The following is an 18,129-nucleotide window of genomic DNA, read 5'->3' as shown; positions in this document are numbered from 1 at the left end:
AGATGACACCTTCTGATAAAAAATGTTCTGGGGAAACTGGAATCCTGGTTCCATAAAAATGGACTACAGCTCAATGTCACTAAGACCCAGATAATACAATTAGTCTCTAAATTGTCAGCAATATATCCTGTACAAATAGCCCATGATAATCAACTGCTGACAGAAGTGAGCCATGTGACATTCTTGGGCCTAAACCTTGATAAAAGTTTAAACTGGAAGATACATATAAACTTCCTGGCAAATAAATTAAATTCCCCAGCTTTTGCAATGTTTATTTTATCTGGTGCCACTCATATGGACACAAGAAAAACAGTTTACCACAGTTATTTTGAATCTGTAAATTCAGTATGGGATAATTTTCTGGGGAAACTCTAGAAGCACTTCAAGGCTACTAATTCTTCAAAAGAAAATCATTAGAAATGAGTGCTGTCCACAAAAATTAGTCATGTCACCCATTGTTCAAGAAATTAAAAATACTAACAATTACTTCACTGTACGTTTTTGAAATTTTGATTTTTGTATATAATAATCAGCATAATCTTGAAAAGTTCCATTTTAAGCATAGCTGTGGTATTTGTCACAAGAAAAACTTCAAATGTCCTTCTCATCACTTAAAGCTTTATGCTCAGACACCACTGTACATGGGGCTAAAAATATATAACAAATTAAAAGGAAGAAACATATTAACAATGGACCACAGTTCACTGAAAAGTTTACTCCAAAATATTTTAATAGAGAAAAGTTACTACACCACTGAAGAATTCATGGAAGACAGTCTGACACTTTGAACAATAAAAATCTGTAGCTAATACTGCAGTGTTGTCTGTGTACAACAAAGGAAATTGGTAAACTGTTAATTTATAGTAAATATTGTAATGTTATATTTATTGGCATTATTCTTAAAATAGTGTAAAAAGAATTTCTGTAAATCATTATACATTATATTTTTGCTAAACTTGACTTATCTCCAGTACAACAGATCATATGATCTGTACAATGTATGTAATGAGACTAATAAATCACATTTCACTTTTTGGTGAAACATTACAAGGTCAGCACTTAGTCCTGAAATTTGGGGCTTACTTGCTTTTGCTACTCCATTTTGATGAGTCTTTGTTGTGTGTGGTGCTGAGTTGGTGTCCTCCTCCTGGTGTGCAGTAAAGTTCCCATACTTCTTACAGGTTGTCTTTGATCGTCTACAGGGTTTCCAAGCAATGAGAGATTCTTCTGTACAGATACATTTTATTTAGGAGTTGCCCTGTGTCTGTCTCCAGTAACTGATGCTGACATTGGGTATATTTTCACTTCTTCTTCAGCAGCTAATTCTAATGTTAGTGTTGGTTTCATATCTTGTGTTCATTTTTTTTTATTTTACTGTATATGTCTACACATTTTTTCTTTTCCCTTCCCTTCGTCACCATGTGCAAATCATGTTTTGTATGATCAATTCATCTCAGGAACATCTTTATATCTACAATGCTGACAAAGCTGTGCTTTAGAGTAACATTTACCAAATAGTTGTTCACTTGATATATTTTATTGTTCCAGGGAAACCCGTCAAATCTATATGGAATTGTACAGAGGAGGACTTTAATATATCCTCTCTGCTTTTTTTTATAATAGATCAGCAACTGTCTCTGTGAAGTCTTGAATCTTGTTTTTGTTATCATTTTCTCCACCCATGATGATCAAATCATCGCCTTTCCATGTGATCCTGCCTTTCACAATGTTCAAGACTTCTTTAAATGGTGCATTTGGTTTTATCAGTGGACACGTATCAGAGTTGTGCTTCATTTTTTGGTTTAAGAGTCTTACACAAAACCGCACATGACTGTCTGATAACGAAGACTTTTTTGTTTCGTACCTTCGTTTGTCTTTTCCATTTTTTTTAATAGTCTTCATTAGCTGAGATTTTTTGATTTTTCACGTTTTTTATTGAATAGTCACCTACTTTGAAATGTATATTTTCACTCTGATGTGTTTCACTGGTTTGTTTACATTTTTTGAATCTCGAAATCTCATGCTATAATTTCACACAATGTTATCTGATACACTTTCATTACCAGTACAAGCCTTCTTTGTTTTTGATGTTATAGGAAGTGGACTTACATTTTTTAGTTTCATTGCACATGCAGTGCAAGCCCTACACCCTTTTTGACACAATTTATTGTGCTTTATACACAAGATACTCACATCTACACAGCTTTTTTGCAAATAATTTATGGACAATATTTTACTCATTGCCATCTTGTATCACGTATACAATATGCTCTCTATGATAAAGCAGAGTCAATAAATATTTGTAATCTGGTGGAAGCAGAAAGCTTGCTCTTTTGGAATAGCACCAAGAGACCACTGAGATATAAGTTTCAATTCAACAGCGAAACATAAACAATGAATCATGCCTTTACTCAATAATGCATTACATAGTGACATAGCATTGAACCTAGAACTTACGGTGTGTGTGTGTTTTTTTGAATAAACTATTCTGTATTCAGTCGTTCATGTATGTCTCATTCTTTAGATGGTGAGTGAGAGAAGCTGTAAGTCACATATGCCCTCACCTTCATACCATATGCAAAGGAATCTACATTCTACATATTACCTCAAAATGAAATCTTTAGTAATTGAGAAAACAAGAATATTCTCACTGGTCTCACATATGCATCTCAAATTACCAGTTCATATTCACGTCACGGAAAAAGGGTGTAATGTCCCCACAGAAAATACCCTCTACCACGCACCAATTAATCACTGTCAATCAAACCATCCACATTCATTCACTTTGGAAAAGTATCTGATCTGATTTTCTCATAACATATGCGGCGACAGCTCGACGACGCCAAAGTATTTTCTAGTACGTTTATTCTTTGAAATAACAGAGATGCATATATGCATTCTCCATGGTTGTTAGAGTGGTAACTAGGACAGCTTCTGGAGTATCTGTTGAGGGATTGACGTGTTTCTGAGAGATACATATTTTGCTCTTCTTCTCGCTAAAGCGAGCCGATTAACATTTGTGCTGCTAGCGGTTTGTTTGAAGAGAAAAAGACTGTAAACGGAAAATAATTAAGATGTGGAATCACCGGAGATCTGGACATGTATTGAAGATGGATTTAATACACGATTTCCTTCATAAATAAGGTTTGTGACTTTTTTGTTCTGGAGTGAATGAACGAATGAGTTTTTTCTGAATCATTTGATGATAACTTTGGCCCTGTAATTAGTGGGGAAGTTTCAGCTGTGTCGAAGAGAGCCTGCAATCACTGAGTCTGTGTTAAATCGTCCAAAAAGGCTTCGTACACATCTGGAATTCGCTATCTTTCGTAAAAGGTACAAATTGTCCACATAATTGATTCTCCTGACTGAATGCAGTTTTTAACAGTAATAATAAATGTAAAGATCTCTTACAGCAAGCCAGCCGCTGATTACCAAGACAAAGGACTCCACCAAAGATTCTATTTGGCTGATTTCACGTAATGAAATATTATATTAAAAACTGTACATAGATAAAGGAGAGAAAGAGAGAGAGCGAATGAAAATAGAGATAATACCAATAATCCTCCATTAGTCTAACTTTTCGCCTGTCTTACCACGGATCAGCCAAGAAATGGGAGGCCCTTACTTTACTGTATAGATTTATGTGTGAAGGTGAAGGGATCTTAAAGGCTACAGATACACGTCTATACAGACAAGACATTACACAAAGTTAGTGACTAGCTGCATTCATCATCTATTCTTACTTGAAGAGATGGCAACTTACTATCCTTAACATTTTCAAAAATGTTAAAACGGCCAATCTGTGACAGGACACGTTTTTGGACGTTGCTAAAATAATTTTGTTCTCTGTTTCATGTCAACTATGACGAGCTAACCTAACCGACGCTTGGAAAAGAGAGGAAAGACTCGCAGGTGATATAATTGGATCCACAAATAAAGCCGAAAGACAGCACGCTGGGCGCAGAGAAAAGGCCAGATCTATATTTTTATTATTAAAGCTTGCTAGTATAGTTGAAGTATAGGCTTTTCTGTTTAGTGTTATTTGATATTTGAACATTGATTAATTGTGTTCATGTTAGATGTGCTTTGATTGACCTGTCCCAGTTGAATTTATCTGTATAAGTACATTAAGAAAGTAGACACAGAAGTACTCTTGTGTGAACGGAGTTACATATAGTGACAGTACACAAACAAACACAAACATACACACAAAATTCAAGCTTTCGCAACAAACTGTTGCCTCATCAGGAAAGAGGGAAGGAGAGGGAACGACGAAAGGAAGTGGGTTTTAAGGGAGAGGGTAAGGAGTCTGCTTGTGTCTGTATGTGTGGATGGATATGTGTGTGTGTGTGTGCGAGTGTATACCTGTCCTTTTTTCCCCCTAAGGTAAGTCTTTCCGCTCCCGGGATTGGAATGACTCCTTACCCTCTCCTTCCGTCTTTCCTGATGAGGCAACAGTCTGTTGCGAAAGCTTGAATTTTGTGTGTATGTTTGTGTGTCTATCGACCTGCCAGCGCTTTCGTTCGGTAAGTCACCTCATCTTTGTTTTTATATATAATTTTTCCCACGTGGAATGTTTCCCTCTCTCTCTCTCTCTCTCTCTCTCTCTCTCTCTCTCTCTCTCTCTCTCTCTCTCTCTCTCTCTCTCTATATATATATATATATATATATATATATATATATATATATATATATATATATATATGGCAGTAGAACATTTATATGGTTTTAACTAGGGCAATGTTTAGGATGAGTCAAGCAGAGCATAGCAGCACGCAACAGCCTTCAGCTGTTAGCACTGATAATAATGATGCAGTAAGAAGTGTTGTAGGACCGATGGCTACAGATAGCGCTATAGAACACACTGTAGACAAGGTTGGAGGTGTAACAGCAAGTACGCAGCATGGATTAGATCCATTGGTAATTATCATGAGACAGATGTAGATGATAACCGAGAGCATGAATACTTTGAAAACCGACATTAACGCGAAATTAGCCTCAGTTACTGAAGGGCAAAATGACTTGAATACGAAATGAGCCTCAGTTACTGAAGGGCAGGAAAATCTGAAAACTGACATTAACGTGAAATTAGCCTCAGTTACTGAAGGGCAAAATGATTTGAATACGATATTAGCCTCAGTTACTGAAGGGCAGGAAAATCTGAAAACCGATATTAAAGCACAATTAGTGACAGTCACTCAAACTCAAGAAGAAATGAAATTAGTCCGGACTGAGATTAAGCAGCAGTTACAAGACAGTTTTTCCGAATTAGAGCAGCGGACAGACCAAGGTACTCAAAGATCAGGCCAAAGAGACGGAACGAAAATTAACTGCACAAATAGAATTGGTGAAAGCACAATGTGAGGAATCTACTCACCGTGTACGTATCGAAATGAAGGAGTATGTGGCTATTAAGATAGATACTGTACGGAAACAAGTGGAAATGGTTCCGCAATTAGTACAAAAGCAAGACGCCATGTCATGTGCAACTTTCTGAATTGGCACGTACACAGACTAACCTAAAGGAAAGTGTTGAACATCTGACAGAGCGTCAAGACGTTATAGACCACCAAATTAACGTATTAACGGGTAAATTATCCGAAATCACATTAGAAAACAAAAGGCTAATGTGTGAAAACGTTGAGCAAAATGTTAAGGCAGCATTCCAGAGTTTATCTGGCAAACAGGAAGAGAATTTGTTTGCGAAAGGACTTGAGGAGGTGCAATAGCAGTTAGGCGCTGATTTGGAGCATTGGAAACGAACGATAGAAGAATCGATGCGCGCTTCACAACAAAGCTCAAAACAAATGAATACAGGGCAGCAGCAGAAGTTGGCAGCGACTATAGGGCCAGTTACTGCCCATTCGCACACAATACCGACTTGTGTAAGTAATTCAAACATTAAATTGCCACAAGCTGGTTGTTCGTGTGAATTCTTATCTAACGGAGATTACGAAAGCCTTTGCCATGCCGAAGAAAAAATGATAAAGCATCGGCAATTCCAAATTTTTAACCCTGACAAAAGGGGGGTCCATCCAATTGTTTTTATTCGAAGTTTCAGAGTAGTGCTACCCAGAAATTGGTCGGAGTGGCAGAAGATCAGTTTTGTTACAGGATATATACAAGGTTCGGGGGCGATCTGGGCCTCGGACATGACTTCTGTTTGCTCGACATATGACGATTTTGAGAAGGCGTTTTTAGCAAAGTTCTGGTCAGAAGGGGTACAGGAACGCCTAAGGCAGGAGGTGCTCTACCCAGAGCCTTTCTCCTTTTCGAAAGGAAGCGAAAGTATTTCTAAAAATATATGAAACAAGATACTGGGACAGACCTATGCCCTTGCCAGACATAATAAACATACTTAAGGAAAGACTACCAACTAGCATCCAGAATCAATTGATTTACGGCAACGACAAAGACTTGGAGTCGTTCCTCACGACGTTAGACCATATAGATATTATCAAAGAGAACAACCAGAAAGCCCATAATAACAGATTCCAATATAGGGAGATAGAACCTCCGCCAAACGGTAGGCAAGGTGGAAGTATGTGTTATACCAATGACGATCAATCGAATGAACAGAGATCATTAAATAATGGAGAAACCCCTCAAAATCTCAATAGTAATCCCGGCAATGGTCTTGCGAGGGGCTATTCAAGGAACAACAGGAATGGGAAAAGATACAATCCCGTGTGGGGGAACGAAAGAAATTTCAGACCCCAAGCCTGGAATAATAACAATAATAGAAAGTGGAATCAACTGAGGGGAATGAATTCAAATAGCCAACATCAGTGGGGACGGACATATATGTATCAACCGGTAATTACCGAAGTGACGGATGATGTCAACCAGCAGACAAATCAAAATCCAACAAACTTGTAAGGACCCACTCGTGCCCCGGAGGAGCGGTCAACAATTGGTTGAGGGGCAACAGGATATGTGTACCCATGCTAACGTATAATGATGGACGATTACTGGCAGATGAACGACCGAGGACTTGAGAACCACAAGATGAGGATAAGGAACAGGTGGCAGTAGCCGAAGTGCAAGTCATTAGGGAGACCGTACCTATAGTGGCGGTTTTAGACACATCTGCAACCACAAATGTTATTTCGGAGGCACTATTCAACAGGATCAGATATATAAGACGAGTACCAGTATTTCCAGTTCAAAATTGCAAAATAATAGGTGCCGTTGGGGCTCGATCGGCTAATGTAAAGGTGCAGTCACTACTTGGTATGGAATTCGGAAATCTAGCAATATAAAGCACATTCCTTGTTGTGAAAAATTTGGTGGTAGATTGCATTATCGGAGTTGACAGCCTACATCAATACGGATGCAGAATAGATTTTAAAACAGAAAAAAATTTGGTTGAATGTTAATAAACAAGAAATTGAGTTGGAGTTGTTGAAAAAAAAAAAAAAAAAAAAAAAAAAAAAAAAAAAAAAAAAAAAAAAAAAAAAAAGGCCTTACGAGAAAATATAATTGTGGGATCAGTGTGCAAGTAATCAGGATGGCCAAAAATTCGAAAGAGCAAGTAATTAATGAGTTCCAAGTCAAAGAAGATTTTGGTCAATTAGTGTTTGAAAAGTTAAATGAATCCGACTGAATTATCGAAGATCAGAAGAAGCAGCTCGATGAATTATTATTAACGTATGAAAACGTTTTTGATGAAAGGCCAGGAGTTATTAAGGGATACATATGCCATCTCTATGTTAAGCCGCATGAAACGTATTGTAGAACTTTCTATCCTGTTCCCTGGAGGTTAAAGGCTCAAGTTCAAAAGGAAATAGATTGCATGTAGAAATGGGGTTTGATCGAACCCTCTGCAAGCCCATACTGCTCCCCATTGCAAGTGACAGAGATGAACACTCATAAAAACATAACAATAAACTGTGTGTGTTTCATGTTAGAAAACTTTAAACTGAAATAATTAATCAGTGACACAGATTGTAGAAATAGTGACTAACTATTACCATCGAGTGCTGCAAAGAAGATAGTGCAGATAGGCTTCACCTGTGTGTGGGTAAATATGGAACTTTAGCATTGCTAATGTCATCAAGAATTATAAAGGATCTGAATGATCTTCAAGAAGAAAGAAATATTTTGCGAAAATGACGCTGCATAATCAAAAGAGGTTCCCAGTGAATGTTCATATATAATTTCAAGTGCATGCTTAGATGTGTAAACGTGTGAAGTGATGCGTTTACAAAGTGAATCATGAGTGACGGTTAACGCCGCAAAGATAATTTCCCGCGCAAAACAATTGACGTCGGCGCAAGAGTTAGAATCGATATAGACGACACAGATATGCTTTGTAAGAGACTCGCATCAAACGCGAGGGGAAACTGATTGATGTTGAACTTCAAAAAAGTGTCATAATTAGACGTTAAGAGTTCTTGATTTATTGTTGAATGCCAAAAGAAAGTAATATTCATAGAATTAGTAGTTATTTGATAGGTCTTGTTCACTTTGGAATTGTGTTTGAAAATCCATTTCCATATATGTACATGTATGAATGCCGGATGAATCAGAGAATAAATGAAAGAAGTGAATCCACATTCCTCACTACTAATAACTTTTACATTACAGCAATCAAGCGTAGAAATATATGTATTTAGGATAAAAATTTTATGAGTATAGATAAATGATATGACTTTTCAAGGAAATGATGGATTATGTCTTTGTATAAAATGAACCACACTTTCCATTATTCGATGATTTGAATCCAAAATCTACTGCAAGTTGCATGAATCCTTTAAATTACGAAGAATAAATCATTGACAGAAATTGTATCAGAATTTTTGGACTTACAAGCACAAGTGATGATGCGAAGTCCAAAAGAAAATTCAAACTAGAGTAAATATTATGATGTTTTCAGCAACAGCACTAGTCAATGGATAAATGGAAACTTTAAGTCAACGGCTAAATTCCTTGCAGTACATCGTAAGAAAAAGGATGCATGAAGCCATAAGGATTTTGCTTTCAAAAAGGAGAATCTTGGATGGTGCAACCTAACCAGTTCTTTTACAGGAAGAGTTTCCCTTTCGGTCATTGCTAATTCTTTTGGAATGAATGTTGCATGTGAAATTGGTATCCCTGTCCCTTCTACTCTTCCCATTGTGAGCCGCGTAGAAGACCGACTACAAATGTGGACGTCGGGGACATGCAAGATCCGGGGGAGTTTCAGCACCGCAAGATATTGTCCTGGGAACAAGATTGTAAAAAAAAGAAAAAACTCGAGTTATTTATTGTAAAATTTTTTTTGCTAGAGGCACAAATCCCTCTCCTCCAAATCGTTATATAAATCGATCCCTATCTTTCCTTTAGAGATCAATTTAAAAATTATTTTTTCTCTTCTGTAGGCTTTCCTATCTTCTATGTACCATGGACTGGGGGTCTAGGCTTAAGAGGTTTTCCAAGGTTTCCCTCCTTAAGAAAGTTCCCGAATGGGTAGACCCTGATAACAGTTTCATGAAAGATCATCTTCCTTGTTTGTGCACAGCAGACATAACACCCTGATGCACGTAAAAGCAATACAGCCGCGGTACCTGTCTCTTCATTTCTTCTGTTTTCAATGTTTCTTTTCTTCATCTGTCTTAAACATAATTAATTTTTTCAGTCGGAGGACTGACACTCATCACTTCCGGGTTACCCACACTAATAGATAGCTCGCGAAGTGTGTTCGGTAAATCAAAATTAGGCTCACAAACTTCGCTCGCTGCGAGGGGCATTGTAATGTCCCCACAGAAAATACCCTCTACCACACACCAATTAATCACTTTCAATCAAACCATCCACATTCATTCACTTTGGAAAAGTATCTGATATGATTTTCTCGTAACATATGCGGCGACAGCTCGACGACGCCAAAGTATTTTCTAGTACGTTTATTCTTTGAAATAACAGAGATGCATATATGCATTCTCCATGGTTGTTAGAGTGGTAACTAGGACAGCTTCTGGAGTATCTGTTGAGGTATTGACGTGTTTCTGAGAGATATATATTTTGCTTTTTTTCTCGCTAAAGCGAGCCAATTAACATTTGTGCCGCTAGCGGTTTGTTTGAAGAGAAAGAGACAGTAAACGGAAAATAATTAAGATGTGGAATCACCGGAGATCTGGACATGTATTGGAGATGGATTTAATACACGATTTCCTTCATAAATAAGGTTTGTGACTTTTTTGTTCTGGAGTGAATGAACGAATGAGTTTGTTCTGAATCATTTGATGATCACGTTGGCCCTGTAATTAGTGGGGAAGTTTCAGCTGTGTCGAAGAGAGCCTGCAATCACTGAGTCTGTGTTAAATCGTCCAAAAAGGCTTCGTACACATCTGGAATTCGCAATCTTTCGTAAAAGGAACAAATTGTCCACACGATTGATTCTCCCGACTGAATGCAGTGTTTAACAGTAATAATAAATGTAAAGATCTCTTACAGCAAGCCAGCCGCTGATTACCAAGACAAAGGACTCCACCAAAGATTCTATTTGGCTGATTTCACGTAATGAAATATTATATTAAAAACTGTACATAGATAAAGGAGAGAAAGAGAGAGAGCGAATGAAAATAGAGATAATACCAATAATCCTTCATTAGTCTAACTTTTCGCCTGTCTTATCACGGATCAGCCAAGAAATGGGAGGCCCTTACTTTACTTTATAGATTTATGTGTGAAGGTGAAGGGATCTTAAAGGCAACAGATACACGTCTATAAAGACAAGACATTGCACAAAGTTAGCGGCTAGCTGCATTCATCATCTATTCTTACATGAAGAGACGGCAACTTATTATCCTTAACATTTTAAAAAATGTTAAAAGGGCTTGACTGATTATAAAGGACTATGGGCATGTGTTTGATCCATACGGTCTGCACTTGCCTGAAGTGCATGAGAGATAAGCATGAATAAACTGTATAGTTTGTTGGAAGCTACTGAAGATGACCCATAATACCTTGCCAAATGAGACTGCCAAGAACTTGGCATGTAGAGCCACATGCTGCTCACTTGGCTGTGCCCACTAGTGCATAGGCTGTGAAGTCACAGAGTGTGGGTACTGGAAAACATTTCTTTAGTTGCCACTAAAACTTGTGCAGTGTGGTGACAAAACTACCTGCCATGTTTCTTTAGCTATATGGTAGGGCCCCTTGCTTTGTGAGTCACCTGCATAAAGTCTCGAAAGATGAAAAAAACGTACTTGAAAGTTAACATTTTGTGTGTTGTAAACTAAACTACGTGACTACATCCAGTCAAATTAGGAAATACAAACAGTACCTTTTCAAATTTTTTAAAAATCAAATCATAAAATGTCTATTTCTGTATTTTTTAAAAACTTCCTGTAACTACATAATTAAGGTGCTAGATTTGCAACAGTTATGGACAATCCATAATAGTTGGCAGCCATGCACTATGAGCATTACTCTCTCTCTGCGAGAGAGGATACTGCCCAATCTGGAGATGTGTTGACTGGACTTCATTCTGACTCAGGGTTGGAAGACCAACATCACAGTCTGGTATTTTCTATAAGCTGACCCACTCCGTAGCCCTTCACAAATCCTATAAGAATTCCCATTTACTTCATTCAAACCTGCAGCAATAATTTGTTAACTACAATGGATTTCTTATATAAAATGAAAGTAATCGCCAAACACTTCAAATATTTGTTTTGAGGTCTACAAACTGAATATAACACGCAATAAACAAACATATTTTAAAAATGCAGAAAGTTAGCACACCTGGACATATTCAGTGGCATCAGGAGCAACCAGGGTAGCCGCAAGTTTCTCCAAGTGAAATTCCCTGACATTTCCCTGATGTTTTAGCATTTTTACCTGACAAATTTTGAGATCTTAAAGGTAATTAAAGAAATAAGTTGACAAAAAATGTGAGGACTTCTGCATTTCTAAATGTGTAAGCAAAAATCAAGTACTGGCGTGAACATCTTTTGTCACAAACTGTTTTTAGATGTAGAAAGCAAGCCAAATGGTATATGTGTTTCATTAAGACCACTGATGTTATTTTATTTCAATAAAACAAAATACATTTGGTGACAAAAATACGCATTTTGTTAAGAGTTGCAAGACAGGTTTAAAATACCTTCAATGATTTCAGAAATAATCTCAGAAAAAAGTAGGCCTCTCGAAAGAAGCGTATAACCAGGGGAGAGTTGTGCAAACCAACGCTATAAGTGACCTCCAATAAAATGTTGTTTCTACTATGTTCATTCCTAACGGTTACTGCCCACTGTGTTACGTCTATTATTTTACAGCTATTGAGTGGTTTTTCCTTCAACAAATATGTGATTACATAGAGTACAAACTGCCAGCAACTGCCACAGTTTTCTTCTTCTTATCGTCCATACCCTCATAACATATAAACTACTTTTAAAATGCCAAAATGTACTAGAATAAATAAAATGTCTATAAAACGCCACACTGTGCAATGTACTTGCGGTGTGACAGCAGCAATTCCTGAAATCCATCGCTCGCCACCCCGGCCTACCGAGGAGCACTACAGTCTTTGGTCCATGGATAAATCACAAAAATCTGCCGCATTATGTTACACACAAACAGAGCTAACCTGCTGGCAGATTGGTGAGACTAGATTTGATGGGCAAAGCTTGCACATTAACAGGAAATGGCGGTCTTCAGATCGGCAGGCCCGACCCGTTAGAGATACGCACAGAAATGGCCTGCAGTTTTGGCCTGGGTGATAAAGCAAGCTGGGATAATTTTACTTCCCCTCTTGTTTTGCCATCTGCCTCCTTAAAATTCATTTTTTTCCACTTTTAACTAATTACCATTAACATACGTGAATATAATGTGCATTTTTGTAAAGAGAAAGGTTGTCCCTTAGTTTTAAAGTAAATAACACCAGACCTAATTTTGTGCCTAGTTTTATGTATGTAATTGATTTTCTAATTTGTTTCAACTATTACTAGTTAGTATCTTTTACTGTAGGGTGAAATCAGTAATTGTTTCGTAACTTAAATTCCATTGTTGAAGTGTAAACAAATATGAATTCTATACTAATTATAAACATTTGGAAGATGAAATACTAGTAATCTTAAAGTATTTATTTGGCTCTATTCAAAAACATATTAGCAAAACCAGCCCTTCATTAATTCCAAAGTAATTAACAGTTTTGTCAAAAGTATTGTTTGCGTAACTACATTTGTTAATTTCATGATTTGAACAAATAATTCATCCTAACCTTTGTAGTAGAAGAAACTTAAAAAGAACCAATTTTTCGATGTATTCAGTTAATTTAATGAGTTAAGTTTTAATTGTAATTTTTGTAAATTAAACATTGAACAATGTGAAGTTTCAGTACCTATTATTGCGAAGATATATAAGAGCCCAATTTTTGGTCACAAGACAGTCAGACCACGGCCGAGTTTCAGACAAGGAACCTGTGTTGGTTAGAATGACAACAATGCGTCAACTTAACAGTGTAATAAGTGTTACACAATTAGGCTGTGTTAAAACAGTGACAGAGTCTGCTCCATATGTACCTTTCTATTCTTCAAGAACTATGAACTTTGTGGTTAGGCTTTTACTGCTCGTAGATGTTCAACAGTAAACTATTGTAGCAATATGTGGATGGTTCACCTGTTAACTATTAATGAGGCTTATAGGAAGTTAGAACAAAAGTGCACTGGTCATATATAACTGCATCTTATTGGGGGGTTGTGAAAAGTGAAAGTAAAAGACTGTGAAACGCAATTGTGCATCTGTCAGCTACATTATTTACCATAGTCAGTATCCAAATTACAAACCCCATTTTTCAGCCAGTGTAGCAATGCAATATGTCAATACCGAGAGCAACAAACGAAGAGGTAAACAAAGCAGGTGTACACCGCCACACCCATCTCTGAAGTTCAATTGTGTGGCCAGGTATTCACATGCCACAAGCACCATGTTGATGAAATGAGGTTGTGGTAATCAATCCATACAACAGACAACTTGCGCAAATACTCTGAGAATCAATACCGATAAGGATAGGTAACAACTCACCATAAATATGATCACTGGGCAGGCACATAGAAAGACAATCACGCTCTCACTACTAAATTTTTGGTCATATCCTTTTTTAGAAAACAAGAGCACACACACATTCACACAATACCTCAGACACAACTCACGCACTCATGACCGCTGTCTCCAGCCACAGCGTAAACAGACTGAGAATCAGATCCCAACAAACCACTTCTCATGCCTCCCTGCCTCTCTTTGGCAGCTGCTAGGCTAGTGGCAAGAAGTGGTGACATACTGACTGAAAGCTCAGAGGAGTGGTAAAAAGGGAAGAAGCAGTAAGAATGAGGGAGTAGGGAAATGGCACACATACTCATCTGCGCCCAGCCAGGAACTATGCATGACATCTAAGTAAACAAACGATTTCATCTACTGATACAAACACGAGATTTTTCCAGAGTTTTTTTTTTCAAATTTCCCTGATACTTTTGAAATTCTCTGATATTCCCTGATTTCCAGAACTTGTGGCAACCATGGTAACACAGCTGGACTGCATTTAGCAGCTGATGATTACTAGTGATGCACAGATCTCTCAATGGACACATAAATGCAGATATGTCCATACCATTATCTAACAATTAACAGCTGCTGAAATGAAGTTTAGTATCCATAATTATGGAAAATATATGAAAATAATGTCCACAAAATTTCTCTGTACTACAAGAAAGAGGTAATACCCATCAGTTATGAAATTGCAGCGAGTACATTATCAGACCAAACGTTTAAGTTATATCTCATACCTACAAATAGTGTAAACTTCAAAAACCTGAAATTCAATACTGAAGTAAAATTGTGACTTTTATCCAAAGCCACTGAAAGCTGTTAGAGAAGTATTCCCATTTTCAATACATGAAGAGAAACTAAGAAAGAACAATGCATAAAAAAAGCAGAGATTGCATACAATTATGATTTATTTCATATGTTTGACACAATTTTTAATAGTATTTAATTTTTTTTCCTGAACCAGGTTGCATCAATCATTCGTAAACAAATTTTAACAAAAGTAGTCTGAATCACATACCTTGAAGTTCACAGAATTTTATTAATGCTGGCTTATCAAATCCAGAACTTGCCGGCAGATGTTTGACAAATGACTGTGAAGTATAACAGAGTAGGCCAATGTCCATGGCCCACATCATTAAACAGTTTCCAGTCACCGCAAGCACATATCCTCGAAGACACTGAACTGCCAAGAGTGGGTGGCCATCAAAAGTGGCATCCTGTGTTTATAAAGAGACTTTTATGAATAAGACATTAAATGCATAAAGGTTTTAATTAAAAACTAGGTAGTAGCGTAACTCTCAACATCTATCATACACCTATATATTAAAATTAGAACAGTTCCAGATTTGACTCATTGTAAGCTTCCCACTCACAAACCCCTCTACATTACAGTAGTGTGCAAAAGTTGAGGACAAAAGTAGCTTTCACATGTGCCATTGCCAAGTAACACAGCTTGATGAAACTTGGACCACATATTGAAAGACCTGCTACAGTACGGTACAGTAGAGTATAGCACAGTACAGAAGATAACTGAAAGCAATATGCACGGAGGTGAACATAACTAACACTTTTATTCAATGACAATAAGTACATTCAAGATACCACAATTTATGATGGTCTACTGGACATTACAAAGTGAGACATGGTTCTTAATAATGTGTGTGTGATCACCAAGGATGGCAATGTCCACTCTGCAAAGTCCTCTATCACTGGCCACAAGGTTGGTAATGAGTTCTTGCAGTAGGGCATTCCAGTCCTCCACCAGCGTGGCTGACAACTTTGGAATGGTCATTTGTGCATGCAGATGTATGCCCCACACATCCCACAAGTGCTCGATGACGTTTAAGTTGAGGGGAACAGACAGATCCGTCCATCTGCCAAATATCCTCTCATTCTGAGAGCTCCTCCATTTGCATTGTTGAATGTGGTCACACTGTCATCCATAAAAATTCTTTCCTGATAGATGTTCTTGGGGGAAAGAGTACAGAATCACAGTAGTGCTGACCGGTGAGTGCACAATGTTCAAGGATCTGAAGGTCACTACACTTGCGCAACATTACGCCTCTCCACACCATAACACCTGGACCACCAAAACGACCATGTTCAACTATGTTCCCACTCTTTGCCATATTTTGGCACATCTAGGATAACTACTCAGACTGAATCTGCTCTTTTTTGAGAAAAGAAAGCAACCCCACTACTCATTGGCCTAGTGCCTATGCTCCTGACACCATCTCAAACAGTGGCATTGACAGATGGGTGTCAAAGGAACACACCTTACTGGTCATCAGGCAAAAAGACCACCCCTGTACAGTCACCATTCCAATGTTGGAGGATGAGACTGCATGCACTGCAGTCCTGTTAAATGTGGTTGCAATTACTCCTACTGTGTGACATGGCTTCCTTCTTGCCTGTTGCACAATGTAGCAGTCACCTGCTGCTGTAGTTGACCATCTCCCCTGCTTCAGGCAACAGCACTTGCAGTTCAGAATGCTCCCCATCCATGTAAAATACTGCTGTGAGCAATGCCAAATGGTTGGGCTACATTTGTCGCTCTTAGTCCTTCTTCCAGATTAAATACAAGTCTTTTGCATGTGAGTCAGCCAAATATCGTTTCTGGCCCATGTGGTAATGAAAAATACCACAAAGTGCACTGTAACAGCTCACTGGTTGACATACTCCTTCAAAGTACCTCGTGTTGTGGGGCCAAACCTATTTGGAGCTGCTGTAATGCTGACCTCATACCATGTGAAGTCTTAGCTTTATGCATATGAGTGGCAAACCTCTGGTAACATACAGTTGTAATCCATTCTTACAGAACCTGTTTGTGAATTTTCACCTATTTCTGAAAGTTATTACAATCAAGGATTCTTTTCTTTTACTTTTTCTCCAACATCTTACTTTTTGTCCAGTTTTTACTATCAATCATCAACAAAAATTCAGATGAACAGAAATTCAGATGCGATATCTGTACTACATGGAAAAACTTCTTCTCTCCATCATCTAGATTTGCAAACTGAATTTGCAATACGTTCTATCCAATGAACTCCAGTAAAGAGATGTACCAGCACCAGAGGAAGTAGCTAGGTGGTATCACTATATATTTAAGTGGATCATTACGTTATGTCACAACTGAGGGTTAAGAAAAACTTCTACGGTTACATTTTTGGCAGTTATGTAAAAGTAGTCTTTGCAGAATCAGAGGATAAAGTAAGTTTTTATAAATGTTATACATAGGCACATATGTGAATTTTGCAAAATGTTTTATGCTAAGATGTATTATTCATTTGAGTTACATGGTGTTACATGGATCACGACTTCATTGTTTCTGTGGACAATTGTGTGTTCTTATTTTACTACACAATGTGTTAATCTTTACCCAAATTCTGGCTGATTTCTTCTACAAACTATAATTAATATTTAAAAATAGACCAAAGCTTGAGCTAGTTTATAAAAGGACAATGAAGACTGCTCCCATTTTATTTTTTCTTGCCATTATGTCATTCGTATGATGTTTAGAATAGTAATCAGGTTTTTAATAACTTTTATTCTAATCCTTATACCGTGTCATAATGTGTTTGTGTGTAGTGTCAAAGATCATAGTATATGAAAATTGTAAAAGTTCTAAACATCCTGAAGAAGCAATTGCAGAATGTTTGTAACAGTTCTGCAAACAATTCACATAGCTCATTTCTGTGGCAATATAGTTCTTAATTCTGGTAATTATTTAAACTGATTCACTGCGGGAACAAATGCAAAGCAATGAGCTAAACTTTTCACTTAATGCACGTAGTTATAAACTGAACTATGCTATTATACAAATTACTGATTCAACTGCTCTGCCATATGCCAGTAACAAATGTCATTGTTATAGCAATTAATTGATTTTGAGTATCTATTTAACTTGTGTTAGTGCTCCTGTTGGACATAAGGTAAAGGTAAAACAGCAGCTGTAATAAAATTGTAACTCTGCAACATATTTAATATGAGCTTTATTTCTTAAATTTCCCTTTTTATAAACATTCTTAAGTTTTGTTGATATTAAATTGACCCACTACGCTGTACGTTATTCCACATTCTTCTCAAAAAGCTGAAAAT

Source organism: Schistocerca serialis, chromosome 6 (genome assembly GCF_023864345.2).
Source record: "Schistocerca serialis cubense isolate TAMUIC-IGC-003099 chromosome 6, iqSchSeri2.2, whole genome shotgun sequence".
In the NCBI taxonomy this organism is placed as follows: Eukaryota; Metazoa; Arthropoda; class Insecta; order Orthoptera; family Acrididae; genus Schistocerca; species Schistocerca serialis.
The sequence above is the reverse complement of the archived record's forward strand: the minus strand, read 5'-3'. Positions refer to the sequence as shown.